The sequence below is a fragment of the Eulemur rufifrons genome, chromosome 8, assembly GCF_041146395.1.
Source record: "Eulemur rufifrons isolate Redbay chromosome 8, OSU_ERuf_1, whole genome shotgun sequence".
NCBI lineage: Eukaryota > Metazoa > Chordata > Mammalia > Primates > Lemuridae > Eulemur > Eulemur rufifrons.
The window spans coordinates 97633211-97647842 of record NC_090990.1 but is presented as its reverse complement, the minus strand read 5'-3'; positions in this window follow the sequence as shown (position 1 = coordinate 97647842).

The following is a 14632-nucleotide window of genomic DNA, read 5'->3' as shown; positions in this document are numbered from 1 at the left end:
AATGGAGGTTATTAGAGAATTTAGTTTTGTGCTCTTGGTTAGTCTAGCCAGGGGTGTGTCTATTTTGTTTATCTTTTCAAAGAACCAACCTTTTGTTTTATTAATTTCCCTTATAGTTTCTTTGTTGTCCTTTTCATTTAATTCTGATTTGATCTTAGTAATTTCTCGCCTTCTGCTGGGTTTGGGATCGTTCTGTTCTTCTTTCTCCAGCTCTTTGAGTCTATTCGTTAGGTTGTCTATTTGCATGTTTTCTGTCTTTTTGATATAGGCATTTATGGATATGAATTTTCCTCTCAGGACTGCTTTAGCTGCATCCCATAGATTTTGATAAGTTGTATCTCCATTGTCATTTAATTCAAAGAAATTTTTGATTTCCATCTTGATTTCTTCTTTTATAGAATAATTATTCAGGAGAAGGTTATTTAGCTTCCTTGACTTTGAGTAAGAGTGAGGGTTTCTGTTTGTGATAATTGTTACTTTTATTCCGCTGTGATCTGAGAAGATGCATGGTATAATTTCTATTTTTTTTTTTTCATGATAAATTATTAAGTGAACAGTGCAAGTTAAAAACAATAGTTTCATATTTTTTCCCCACCCCCCCTTTCCCGAGTCAGCACCTTCAAGTGTTACCACTCCCCAAACAGTGCACAATGCACTCATTGTGTAGGCATACCCCCATCCACTCCCCCACCCCCCCACCTCAGTCTGATGTCCAATTGGTGTCGTTCCCAGATTTGTATTTAGGAGATGATCAGGGAAACCAATTTTCTGGTGAGTACATGTGATGCATGTTTTTCCATTCTTGGGATACTTCACTTAATATAATGGGTTCCAACTCTCTCCAGGAGAACCATAGAGATGTCGTATCTTCATCATTCCTTATAGCTGAGTAATATTCCATGGTATACATATACCACAGTTTACTAATCCAATCATGTATTGATGGGCATTTGGGTTGTTTCCACATCTTTGCTATTGTGAATTGTGCTGCTATAAACATTTGGGTACATGTGCCTTTGTTACAGAATGACCTTTTTTCCTTTGGTTATATGCCCAGTAATGGGATTGCTGGGTCAAATGGCAGGTCTACTTGAATCTGTTTAAGATACCTCCATAATGCTTTCCACAGGGGCTGCACTAGTTTGCAGTCCCACCAGCAGTGTATTAGTGTTCCTGTCTCTCCACACCCACGCCAACATGTGTTGTTTTGGGTTTTTTTGATAAAGGCCATTCTCACTGGGGTTAAGTGATATCTCATTGTGGTTTTGATTTGCATTTCCCTGATGATTAGAGATGTTGAACACTTTTTCATATGTTTGTTAGCCATTTTTATATCTTCTTTCGAAAAATTTCTATTCATGTCCTTTGACCACTTTTTGATAGGGTTGCTTGATTTTTTCTTGCTGATTTTCCTGAGTTCTAAATAGATTCTTGTTATCAGTCCTTTATCTGATGTGTAGTATGCAAAAATTTTTTCCCATTCTGTAGGTGGTCTGTTTATTCTCTGGACTGTTTCTTTGGCTGTGCAGAAGCTTTTTAATTTAATCATGTCCCATTCATTTATTTTTGTTGCTGCTGTGATTGCCTTGGGGGTCTTCTTCATAAATTCTTTGCCTAGGCCAATGTCTGTAAGAGTCTTTCCTACATTTTCTTCTAGAATTCTGATTGTATCACGCCTAAGGTTTAAGTCTGTTATCCACCGTGATTTGATTTTTGTGAGAGGTGAAAGCTGTGGGTCCTGTTTCAGTCTTCTACAAGTGGCTAACCAATTCTCCCAGCACCATTTGTTGAATAGGGATTCTTGTCCCCAGAGTATATTCTTTCCCGCTTTGTCGAAAATTAGGTGACTATATGAGGATGGTTCTATATTTGGATTTTCTGTTGTGTTCCACTGGTCTGTGTCCCTGCACTTGTGCCAATACCAGGCTGTTTTAAGAACCACGGCCTTGTAGTATTGTTTGAGGTCTGGCAAATTAATACCTCCCATTTTGTTTTTGTTGCTTAAAATTGCTTTTGCTATACGGGGTCTTCTTTGATTCCATACAAAGTGTATAATTATTTTCTCTATGTCTGTAAAGAATGATGTTGGTAATTTAATAGGGATTACATTGAATCTGTAGATCACTTTGGGTAGTATAGGCATTTTAACAATGTTGATTCTTCCGATCCACGAGCATGGTATATTTTTCCATCTATTTGCAAGTTCTGCTATTTCTTTTCTCAGTGTTTCATAGTTTTCCTTATAGAGGTCCTTTACCTCTTTAGTTAGATATATACCTAGATATTTTATTTTCTTTGTTGCTATTTTGAAGGGTATTGAGTCTTTAATTTGGTTTTCCGATTGACTGTTATTGGCATATATAAATGCCTCTGATTTGTGTATATTAATTTTGTAGCCTGAGACTTTGCTGTATTCGTTAATCAATTCCAGGAGTCTCTTGGTTGAATCCTGGGGGTTTTCCAGATATAACATCATATCATCAGCAAAAAGTGAGAGTTTGATCTCTTCCTTCCCTATTTGGACTCCCTTGATTCTGCTCTCTTGCCTGATAGCTCTCGCAAGGACTTCCAATACTATGTTGAAAAGTAATGGAGACAATGGGCAGCCCTGTCTGGTTCCAGTTCTAAGTGGGAGTGCTTTCAGTTTTTCCCCATTCAGTATGATGTTGGCTGTGGGTTTGTCATATATGGCTCGTATCATTTTTAGGTAGGTTCCATCAATGCCTATTTTGTTAAGTGTTTTTATCATAAAAGGGTGTTGAATTTTGTCAAATGCTTTTTCTGCATCTAATGAGAGTATCATATGGTTTTTGTTTTTGCTTCTATTTATGTGGTGAATTACATTTATAGATTTACGTATGTTGAACCACCCCTGCATCTCGGGGATGAAGCCCACTTGGTCGTGGTGGATTACTTTTTTGATAAGTACTTGGATTCGATTTGCTAGTATTTTATTGAAAATTTTTGCATCTATATTCATGAGGGAAATTGGTCTGTAGTTCTCTATTTTTGTTGTGTCCTTTCCAGGTTTTGGTATCAATGTTATATTGGCTTGGTAGAACGTGTTGGGGAGAATTCCATCCTTCTCAATATTGGAGAATAGTTTATGTAGGATGGGCACCAGTTCTTCTTTGTATGTATGGTAAAATTCAGGTGTGAACCCATCTGGACCAGGGCTTTTCTTTTTGGGAAGGTTTTTTATTGCTGTTTCGATTTCAGTTCTTGATATTGGTCTGTTCAGGTACTCTATTTCTTCCTGGTTGAGCCTGGGAAGACTATGTGTTTCTAAAAATTTGTCCATTTCCTCCACGTTCTCCAGTTTGTGTGCATAAAGATTTTTGTAGAATTCATAGATGATATCTTGTATCTCTGTAGCATCGGTTGTGATTTCTCCTTTCATGTTCCTAATGGAGGTTATTAGAGAATTTAGTTTTGTGCTCTTGGTTAGTCTAGCCAGGGGTGTGTCTATTTTGTTTATCTTTTCAAAGAACCAACCTTTTGTTTTATTAATTTCCCTTATAGTTTCTTTGTTGTCCTTTTCATTTAATTCTGATTTGATCTTAGTAATTTCTCGCCTTCTGCTGGGTTTGGGATCGTTCTGTTCTTCTTTCTCCAGCTCTTTGAGTCTATTCGTTAGGTTGTCTATTTGCATGTTTTCTGTCTTTTTGATATAGGCATTTATGGATATGAATTTTCCTCTCAGGACTGCTTTAGCTGCATCCCATAGATTTTGATAAGTTGTATCTCCATTGTCATTTAATTCAAAGAAATTTTTGATTTCCATCTTGATTTCTTCTTTTATAGAATAATTATTCAGGAGAAGGTTATTTAGCTTCCATGACTTTGAGTAAGAGTGAGGGTTTCTGTATGTGATAATTGTTACTTTTATTCCGCTGTGATCTGAGAAGATGCATGGTATAATTTCTATTTTTTTGAATTTTTTAAGACATGATTTATGTCCTAGGATATCGTCAATCTTAGAGACTGTCCCGTGAGCTGATGAGAAGAATGTATATTCTGTGCACTTTGGTAGAATGTCCTATAGATGTCAGCCATGCCCATTTGTTCTAGCATTCTATTTAGGTCCATTATGTCTTTGTTTATTTTCTGTTTAGAGGATCTGTCCTGTACTGTCAGTGGGATGTTAAAGTCTCCAGCTATTAGAGTATTGTTATCTATCATTTGGTTGAGATCTATTAGGGTTTGATTTACGAATCTGGGTGCACCTAGGTTGGGTGCATATATATTGAGTATAGTCATGGCTTCTTGATGAATTGTGCCTTTAATCAGTATGTAGTAGCCATCTTTGTCTTTTATTATTTTTGTTGGTTTGAAAGCTAAGTTATTGGAAATTAAGATTGCCACACCAGCTTTCTTTTGGTTACCATTTGCTTGAAATATCGATTTCCATCCTTTTATTTTCAGTCTAAATGCATCTTTGCAGGTTAGGTGAGTTTCTTGAAGACAGCAGATACTTGGATTGTATTTTTTTATCCATTGGGCCAGTCTATGTCTCTTAAGTGGGGAGTTCAAGCCATTCACATTTATTGAGAAAACTGATAAGTGAGACAGTTTTTTGTTCAGCTTGTTGGGTAGAACTTCATTGTGATGTTTTCGCTCCTGGGCCATTGTGGTATCTGGAATTTGATCTTTAGCTCTTGAATAGTTTTACATTCGTGGATTTTTCTTGTGCTGATCCGTGTGTAATTCTCTTTTGAGTACTTCTTGGAGGGCTGGTCTTGTCTTGGTGAATTCCCTCAACCTTTGTTTATCTGAGAATGTCTTGATTTCTCCTTCGTATAGAAAACTTAGCTTAGCTGGGTAGAAGATTCTAGGCTGGGCATTATTCTGTTTCAGAAGCGTGAAAATGGGGCCCCAACCTCTTCTTGCTTGTAAGGTTTCAGCTGAGAAATCTGGCGTAATTCTGATGGGTTTTCCTTTGTAAGTTACTTGTTTCTTTCTCCTTACAGCTCGAAGAAGTGACTCTTTGGTGGATATTTTGGTCAGCCTGATGACTACGTGGCGTGGTGTTTTCCTATTTGCTATGAATTTCCCAGGGGTCCTTTGAGCTTCTTGAATCTGTATGTCTAGAGTATTGGCAAGGCCTGGAAAATTTTCCTCCATTATGTCTTCAAATAGCTTGTCCAACCCTTGCTTATTATCTTCTTCACCCTCAGGAATGCCAATAACTCTCAAGTTAGGTTTCTTCACATAATCCCACATTTCTTGAAGACTCAGATCATTTCTCTTACTTTTTCGATCTATCTCTGTGACTGACTTATTTAGTTGGAAGAAGTTATCTTCAATTTCTGAGATTCTTTCCTCTGTTTGATCTACCCTGCTCTTGAGACTTTCCACAGTGTTTTGTAGCTCTCTGAGTGAATTCTTCATTTCTAGGAGTTCAGTTTGGTTTTTCTTCAATATTTCAATTTCTTTAGTGAATTTTTCCTCCAAATCCTGTATTTTTTTTGTGTTTTCCTTGTGTTGTTTATCCATTGATTCTTGTATATTATTCAGCTTGTTTATAATCCATAATTGGAATTCTTCCTGTGACATGTTGGTGTTTTGAGTCTGGTTTGTGTCAAATGGTTGGGAGCTGGTATTTCTCTTTGGGGATGAGATTTCCATTTGATTCTTTGTGCTCTCCGTGTTTTTTCGCTGAGCCCTTCCCATCTAGATTTATCGTTGGATCTTTACTTATAGATTTAGTCTGGTTAACAGGACTCTTTGTGCTCTATTCTTAGGCTGTGAAACAGTCTAGGTATGTTGCTTCTTTTGGCAAGAGGGGGAGACTGTTGTGTATTGTTTAGAGATTTTTCTGTTTCCGTTGGGGGACTGCTTCCGATGGGTCCAATCCTGGAGGATTGGAGTGATCCAAGACCGCTTTGGTGAGTTAGAACACTGTGTTGTGGTCTTTCAGAAGGCAGGCAGGGTCCACACTAATAGTAGACCGAAATTCTCTTTGTTTGTTTGTTTCCCTTTGGTTCTTCCTCTATAGGGGAGGTTTCTGACTCTATCTGCAGGCAAGATACTAGCTATGGGGAGAGGACGGTGACCTCGCTTGCTCAGCGCCCCAGTTGCTGTAGCTCCCACGGGCAAAAGTCTATCTTGGCCCAATGTCCCCAGGGATCAGGTTCCACACTCTCACTTCTGGAGAAGTATTCAGTGTTTACACTTGGGCGGGGATCCTATATAAGGTCCGTGGACCAGAGGAGAGGGCCGTCCAGGGAGCCTCTTGGTACTCTATTGCTCCGCAGTGACTTGGCTGTGGTCCCTAGAATGGCGATTGCATGCCCGCAGATCTCCGGCCCTGGGGGTGACTGCTCAGGATCCGGTATGAACCAGAGCCAGGGACCTGGCCCATTCTGAAGCTCACCATGGGTCCCCAGTTAGAAGGCGAAAAGAGAGGAGAAAGAGAAGAAAAAAAAAAAAAGAAAAGAGAAAAGAAAAGGAAAGAAAGAAAAGAAAGAGGAGAAAACGAAAGAGAAAAGAAAAAAAAGAAGAAAAAGAAAGAAAGAAAAAGAAAAAAAAAAAAAAAAGAAAAGAAACGCAAAAAGCCAAACCAAAAAACACCAAAAACGCCAACAAAAATGAACAAAAACAAACTACATAGCACCTCACCACACCGCAAGGCAGAAAGATACACAAATCTGAAGTATATAATTCAGCGACTCAATGTTTTTTTGTTTGTTTGTTTGTTTTACGCCTTAGCACAGCTCCGCCCCTTCACTTCCGCTCGGCTGGGTCCGGAGCGGCCATTAGATGTTTTTGTTTTTATGCCTTAGCACAGCTCTGCCCCTTCACGCCCGCCCGGCTGGGTCCCGGGCGGTTTCGCAGTGGATTTCAAGATGGCGTCTGCGCGCCCGCACAACTCCGAGGGTGGTGGGGATCCAACCTCCCCACTCAAAAAGGCGCGGCAGCCAGAGGCCCAGAGGGCAAAGGTGCCCGTCGAGGCCGTCCGGCTCGTGAGCCGCAGGAAAAAAAAAGAAAAAGAAAAGAAAAGGAAAAAAATAAAAAAAACCAAAAAAAAAACAAAAACAAACACAAACACAAACACAAACAAACAAAACCCAGAAGAAATTTACCAAGAATAATATACAGTTCGGCGAGCCTATTCTTCTTGTTCGTGTTTTTTTTTTTTTTTTTTTTTTTTGCCTTAGCGCAGCTCTGCCCCTTCACCCGGAGCACGGCCCCGGCATATCTCGCACTCCTGCCGTTGGTTCAGAGACCAGCGGAGGGCGCCGGGCAGAGAGAGCCGCTCAGCACTTTATGGCTCCCGAGCCGTTTCGCCCTCGCTTTCAAGATGGCGCCTGCAGAGCTCCGGGGCTGGAGGAGACCGGCTCCCCGGCAGGCAGAGACCGCCACTGCCCGGGGGCTGGCGAGCAAGGACGCGCACTGGGGGTCACCAGCTGGAGAACCGCCGAAAAAGGCAGCACGGGCAGAAAGAGCCGCTGGGCACTTTTTGGCTCCCGAGCCGTTTCGCCCTCGCTTTCAAGATGGCGCCTGCCGAGCTCCGGGGCTGGAGGGGACCGGCTCCCCAGCAGGCAGAGACCGCCACTGCCCAGGGGCTGGCCAACAAGGACACGCACCGGGGGTGACCGGCTGGAAAACTGCCAAAAAAGGCAGCACGGGGTACAACGCTATTTGCTGTCCGGGAATCTTTTGTGTTTTTCTGCCCTGGTGCAGATCCGTCCCTCCTCGCCAAGCGCTGTCTCAACTGAGATCCCCCAGGTTCTAAGGTAATTTCGCAAAAAAGCCTCCTGTCTGCAATGCACCACGTATCCCTCAGTGATTCTGCGCTGGCCTGGGTCAGGGCTCTATTCAATTGGGAGCGGAGGGCAAGCCGCTTTCCTGAGAGGCTGCACCTACCCCGGCTGGGGGCGGGTGTATCCGACCCACGCTCCGCTGGCTAGTGTCTGTCCCACGTTCCTAATTTTAGTTCACCTCAGACCTCACTCGCTCTGTCTGTCCCACGCTGATTCTCCGTGGATTCACACCGCTGTTCCTGTGTGGGAGCGGTCCTCTAGCGTTGTGGCAGGTCCGGATCCATGCCTTCCTTCCCGGGAGCGCAGATTCAGGCCGTCACCACCACTCCGCCATCTTTGATTCTCCCGGTTTTAATTTTTTATTCTGAGGAATATAATAGTCTTAACTGATATATGTGTATATGTTTGATATGGACTAATACAAATAATTTTTCATGGCATACTAGAATCTCATTATTTCAGTGTTAATCTAATTTCTGAGATATTTAGAAGTAAGAATTATTTAAATTGTTGGGTCATTTCAGAGCTCAAAGGGCTGAAAGACTGCAGCAACAAGCCTTCATTTCCAATCATTTTTTCTATTGTCTCTAATATTAATAGCAGCTTTCTGAACACTTACTCCGATGCCATTATTATCCATTCATTAGCTCACATAGTATCTCTGATAAGCTCATCAAGTGATACAGTATTATTCCCATTTTTCAGAAGTCAAGTAGAGCACAGTAGGCCTGTTGAACTGAGGAGAGTGAAATTGGAGTTTGACAAGGCTGAAGCAACTATAATTTGTGGAGCGAAATACCGGAGAAGAGGGTAAATTTATAGAAAAAGTCCCAGAAACATCCATATGGATACTTTTACACAGTGAGCTGAATGCTAAGATGTTTCAGCATAAGGTGAAACTCTCTTAAGACTGGACGAAAGACTCCCAGGAGGATCTCAGCTACACAATTCTTAGAACTCACACAGCGTTGGGAGATGTATGAGTTTCAACTATCAGGGATGGAAAAACACCATAGAACAACTGGGACAATCAATATGGATCTCAAAAAGTCACACCTTAGTAATAAGGATAAACTAGTTTCCAGCAGAGGCCATATTTGAATTGCCTTAACAAAACTTAAATGCAAGTCTCAACCTATAAATACTGATCTGTTGATTTTCAACAAAGGAGCCAAGCAATTTAACGAGAAAAGTCTTTTCAATGAATGATACCACCATCGCAATTTTATCACCACTCGCTCTCCAGGCTTCTTTGCTGTTGGCATAAACAAGCGAACGTTTAAGGTGGCAAAACTGGGTCAATAGTTTAGGCACATACTTTGATTAATTGTACTGCTTCTTGTTTGAGATATTATAGCCTACACTTGTGATTCAATTTCGGACATGTCATAATAAAAACCATAATGGGATACCACTATACTCATTTTAAAATTTCTATAATTTGAAATATTAATAATGGCGTGTGTCAAGCAAGAATGTGGAGCAAATGGGATTTTCTTACACTACTGTTGGGAGCATAAAATCACAACTACTTTGGAGAACATTTTGGTAGTTTCTTAAAAAGTTAAATACTCAACCACCAAGTGACCTGGACTTTCTACAACAATTTATTTATTTAAGACAAAAATACATGTCCTAATAGGGAAATTTGCCCTTTATAGCTAAATCTGTTCCTTTAAAGGCTTTTTATTCTTTTAACTACTTTAATATGGTGTATTTTACCCACAGTAAACAGCACATGTTTAAAATTATAAAAATTTACTGGATATAATTAAATGTAGATTAGAACACATATCCACACAAATACTTATGTACAGATTTTTATAGCAGTTTTACATGTTGCAGCTTAAATATCTCAATCATTGAAAGGAAAGAAAAGCAAAATCCAATATATTCATACAGAGGAATGCATTGAGCAATAAAAAGGAACAATTACTGGTACACAAAAAGTGGATAAAATTCAAAATCATTATGCTGAGTGAAAGAAGTTACACAAAAATGAATAGACACTATATTATTACATTTATATATAATCCATGATGATTTTAAACTAAACTATAGTGACAGAAAGATCAGTGATTGACTGTAAACCAGGATAGAGAAAAGATAGATGGCAAAAGTTAATGGGATACAAATAAATGTTTACTGTTTTTACTGTGGCAGCAGTTTCACACGTACCACATGTATAAAAGTTCACTGAATTTTACATTTTAAATACATGCAGTTTACTATAGATAAAATACACATCATATTAATTTTTTTTTTAAGGAACAAATTTACCTACACAGTAAAATAACTGCCTGCCAAAATAAAATTGTAAATGTAACAAGTATTCTCAAAGAACATATAAAGGAGAACCAAATGAAACTTTTGGAAATAAAATTTATAATAAAAAAATTAAAAATTTGCTGGATATAATTAAATATAGATTAGACACTGAAGAAAAATGATCAATGAATTTGGAGAAACAGACATAGAAAACATCCAAAAGGAAGCTCCAAGAGGAAAAAAGAGTGTCAAAAAATAAAGATGGTCCTAGTAACTGGTGGAGCAATAGAAAGGGATTAAAAACATGCATGTGGAGTGTCAGGAGAGGAGGCAAAAAAATTATTGGGAGACATAATTGGTGAAAATTTTTCAAATTTGATACAAACATAAACTCATAAGTCAAATAATTTAAATGAATTGAAGCAGGATATACACAAGAAAAGCAACAGCTAGGAATATCATGATCTCATTGCTGAAATAAATGATAAAGAGAAAATTTAGAAAGCAGTCAGAGAATAAAATATAACTTATAGACAAAGGAAAACAGTTAACAAATACCACTGAATTTTCAGAAGAAAAGGGAAAGACATCCTTAAACTAAAAATAAAAAATGTAAAATTTGAAATTCAATAAAACTGTCCCTCAAAAACCAAAGTACGAAAAACAAATGTATAGTAAGGGGCCCCACTTGAGCCTGCTGCCGTCTTGAACTCAAGGGGAGCATTGGCTGTATTGTCCTGGAAAGCCAGCTCTGGTTCCGTGCCTGGAGCCAGCTCTTCGGGGGCAGTGGGGATGGGGTAAGGGTATAGCTCAACTCCAGGTGGCTCAGCCTTTTCAGGGAGGGAAAAAAAGTTCTCGGGGGCTACTTTCTCATCACTGTCATCCTCCTTCTGTGTGATTTGCTTTGTCACCTACAGAACTATAATACAAAATATTGATGAAAGAAATCATAGATGACACAAACACATGGAAAAACATTCTATACTCAGGGATTGGAAGAATTAACACCATTGAAGTGTCCGTTCTGCCCAAAGAATTTAGAGATTCAATGTAATCCCTATTAAAATTCCAATGTTATTTCTCTCGGATGTAGAAAAAAATAATCCTAAATTTCATATGGAACCAGAAAACACCCTGAATAGCCTAAGCAATACTAAGCAAAAGAACAAATCTGGTGCCATCACATTAACTGACTTCAAATTTTACTAAAAGTCTATATTAAACAAAACAGCAGGGTACTTGGATAAAAAGAGACAACTAGACCAATGGAACAGAATGTAGAACTCAGAAATAAAACCATATAACTAGGAACAATTGATTTTTGACAAAGTAGACAAAAGCATACACTGAGGAAAGGATGCCTTATTCAATAAACAGTTCTGGGAAAACTAGATAGCCATATGCAGAAGAATGAAACTGGCTTCCTATCTCTCACTATATATAAAAATTAACTTAAGATGGATTAAAGACTTCAATGTAAGATCTGAAACCATAAAAATTCTAGAAGTAAACACAGGAAAAACTCTTAGACATTGGTCTAGGCAAAGAATTTATGAGCAAGACGCCCAGAGCAAATACAGCAACAAAAATACATAAATGAGACTTAAACTAAAAATTTTCTGCACAGCAATGGAAATAACCAACAGAGGAAATAGACAATATACAAAAGGGAAGAAAATATTCACAAATCATACATCTGATAATGGGCTAATATCTAGAATTTACAAAGAACTCAAACAAATCCACAAGTAAAAAACTAATAACCCCATCAAAAAGTGGGCAAAAGACAGGAACTGACTCTTTTCAAAAGAAGATAGACAAATTGCCAACAAACATGAAAAAATGCTCAACATCACTAATTATCAGGGAAATGCAAATTAAAACCAAATTAAAAACAATGAGATACCACCTTATCCCTGTCAGAATCACCATTATTAAAAAATCAAAAAACAACAGATGTAGGCACAGTTGCAGTGAAAAGGAAATGCTTATACACTGTTGGTGGGAATGTAAACTTGTACAACCACTATGGAAAACCATATGAAGCTTCCTCAAAGAAATAAAAGTAGACTCACCATTCTATCCAGCAATACCACTACTGGGTATCTGCCCAATGGAAAAGAAGCCTATATATATAAACATACACACATATATGTATACACGCACACACACAAAAAACCATATATATATATATGTATATTTATACATACACTTATACCCGAAGGTTTATTGCAGCACAATTTGCAATAGCAAAGATACAGAATCAACCTAAGTTGATCCATGGAAATGATGAGTGGATAAAAAAAATGTGACACATATATATCATGGAGTACTACTCAGCCATAAAAAAGAATGAAATAATGTCTTTTGCAGCAGCTTGGATGGAACTGGAGATCACTATCCTAAGTGAAGTATCTCAGGAATGGAAAAAACAGATGCCACGTGTTCTCACTTTTAAGTGAGAGCTAAACAAAGGGTATATATGGTGATAAAGAGTCATATTGGACATTGGAAACTATGAAGGGGGGGTGGAAGGGCAGGAAGGATGAAAATCTATCCATCAAGTACAATGTACACTATTCTGGTGATGGGTACACTGAAAGCCCTGACTTTAGCATGATACAATTTATCCACATGACAAAAAACACTGGTACCCCCTAAAGTTTTTGAAATAAAACAAAAATACAGAAACAATTAAACATGAATAAAGTGTGGTGCATTCATGAAATGGAATACTATTAAACAATAAAAAGAATGAGCTGATAACTGCCACAACATGGGTAAATCTCAAAAATATTATGCTAAGTCAAAGAAATAAGGCACAGAAGTGAACATACTGTATAATTCCATTTGTGTGAACCTCTGGAAGAAGCCAAACCATATTGACAGAAAACAGATTAGTGTTTTTTTCTGGGGCAGAGGCTGGGTTGGATTAACCACAAAGGGAGGCAGGGAAATTTTCTGGGGTTGTAGAAATGTTCTGTAACTTGATTAGATGTGTGCATTTGTCAAATTCACCAAACTAAATTTTAGTTGGAAACACTTTATGCTATGTAAGTTAAACCTCTATAAGATCATTTTTTATAGTTAAAAGTTCTCTGAAAAAAAAAAAAAGACAAGTTGGAATGCTTTTTAATTCAAAGCTTAAATACAATATTGAAACAAGTAGTCTTTCAACTCTATGAACAAAAAATATAATAGGAAAATGATATAAATAGGAAATTTCCAAAAGATGGATAAGAATGTTTGATAAATTTATGTGAAATATTTTACTCCTAATAATAAAGAAATATAAAAGGAGACAAAATATCATTTTTATCTTTCATCTTGGCTAGAATTTAAAAGATTAAAAATAGTTTATATATGTCATGGAGAAATTGGCATATTTACATATTATTAGTGAAAGTATAAATTTCGATAGGCTTTAGGAAGGTGGTGTGACAAAACAATGCATATTAAAATTTGTAATGTGATTTTATCACGAGAGTAAACAGACACCCTACAGAATGGGAGAAAATATCTGCATGTTACACATATGATAAAGGGCTGATAACTAGAATCTGTATAGAACTCAGGAAAATCAGCAAGAAAAAATAACCCTATCAAAAAGTGGGCAAAGGTGAACACAAACTTTTCAAAAGAAGATAGACTAACGGCCAATAAACATATGAAAAAATGCTCAACATCTCTATCATCAGGGAAATGCAAATCAAAACTACAATGAAATATCACTTATCTCCAGTGAGACTGGCCAAAACAATAAATGTTAGTGTGGATGCAGACAGATAGGAACACTCATACACTGCTGGTGGGACTGCAAACTAGTACAGCCTCTGTGGAAAGTGATATGGAGATACCTCAAAGAGCTACAAGTAGAACTACCATTTGATCCAGCAATCCCATTACTGGGCATTTACCCAAAGGACCAAGAGACATTATATTAAAAAGACATCTGTACTTGAATGTTTATAGCAGCACAATTCTCAATTGCAAAGATGTGGAAACAGCCCAAGTGCCCATCAATACATGAGTGGATTAATAAAATGGGATATATGTATATTGGGAGTTCTACTCAGCCACAAAAAACAATGATAATCTAGCACCTCTTGTATTATCCTGAATAGAGCCCATTCTACTAAGTGAAGTATCACAAGACTGGAAAAACAAGCACCACATGTATTCATCATCAAATTGGTATGAACTGATCAACACTTAAGTGCCCATATAGCAATAACATTCATCAGGTGTCTGGCAGATGAGAGGGATGAGGAGAGGATGGGTATATACACACCTCCTAATGAGCACGGTGTACACCATCAGGGGAATGGACAAGCTTGAAGCTCTGACTTGGGTGGGGCAAAGGCAATATATGTAACCCAAACATTTGTACCCCGTAATATGCTGAAATAAAAAAATTAAAAAAAATTTGTAATGTGAATAGATTTTGACTCATTTTGTGGGTAATGCAAAAATTGCTCACAGAGCAATTTCATTTTGTTATTTATAATATTAAAACTCTAGGAAATTTATATAAATTAATAAAATAGCATATAAAGTTACTGCACATACAGATAAGAAAAAAATAAAGCTTCTGCATC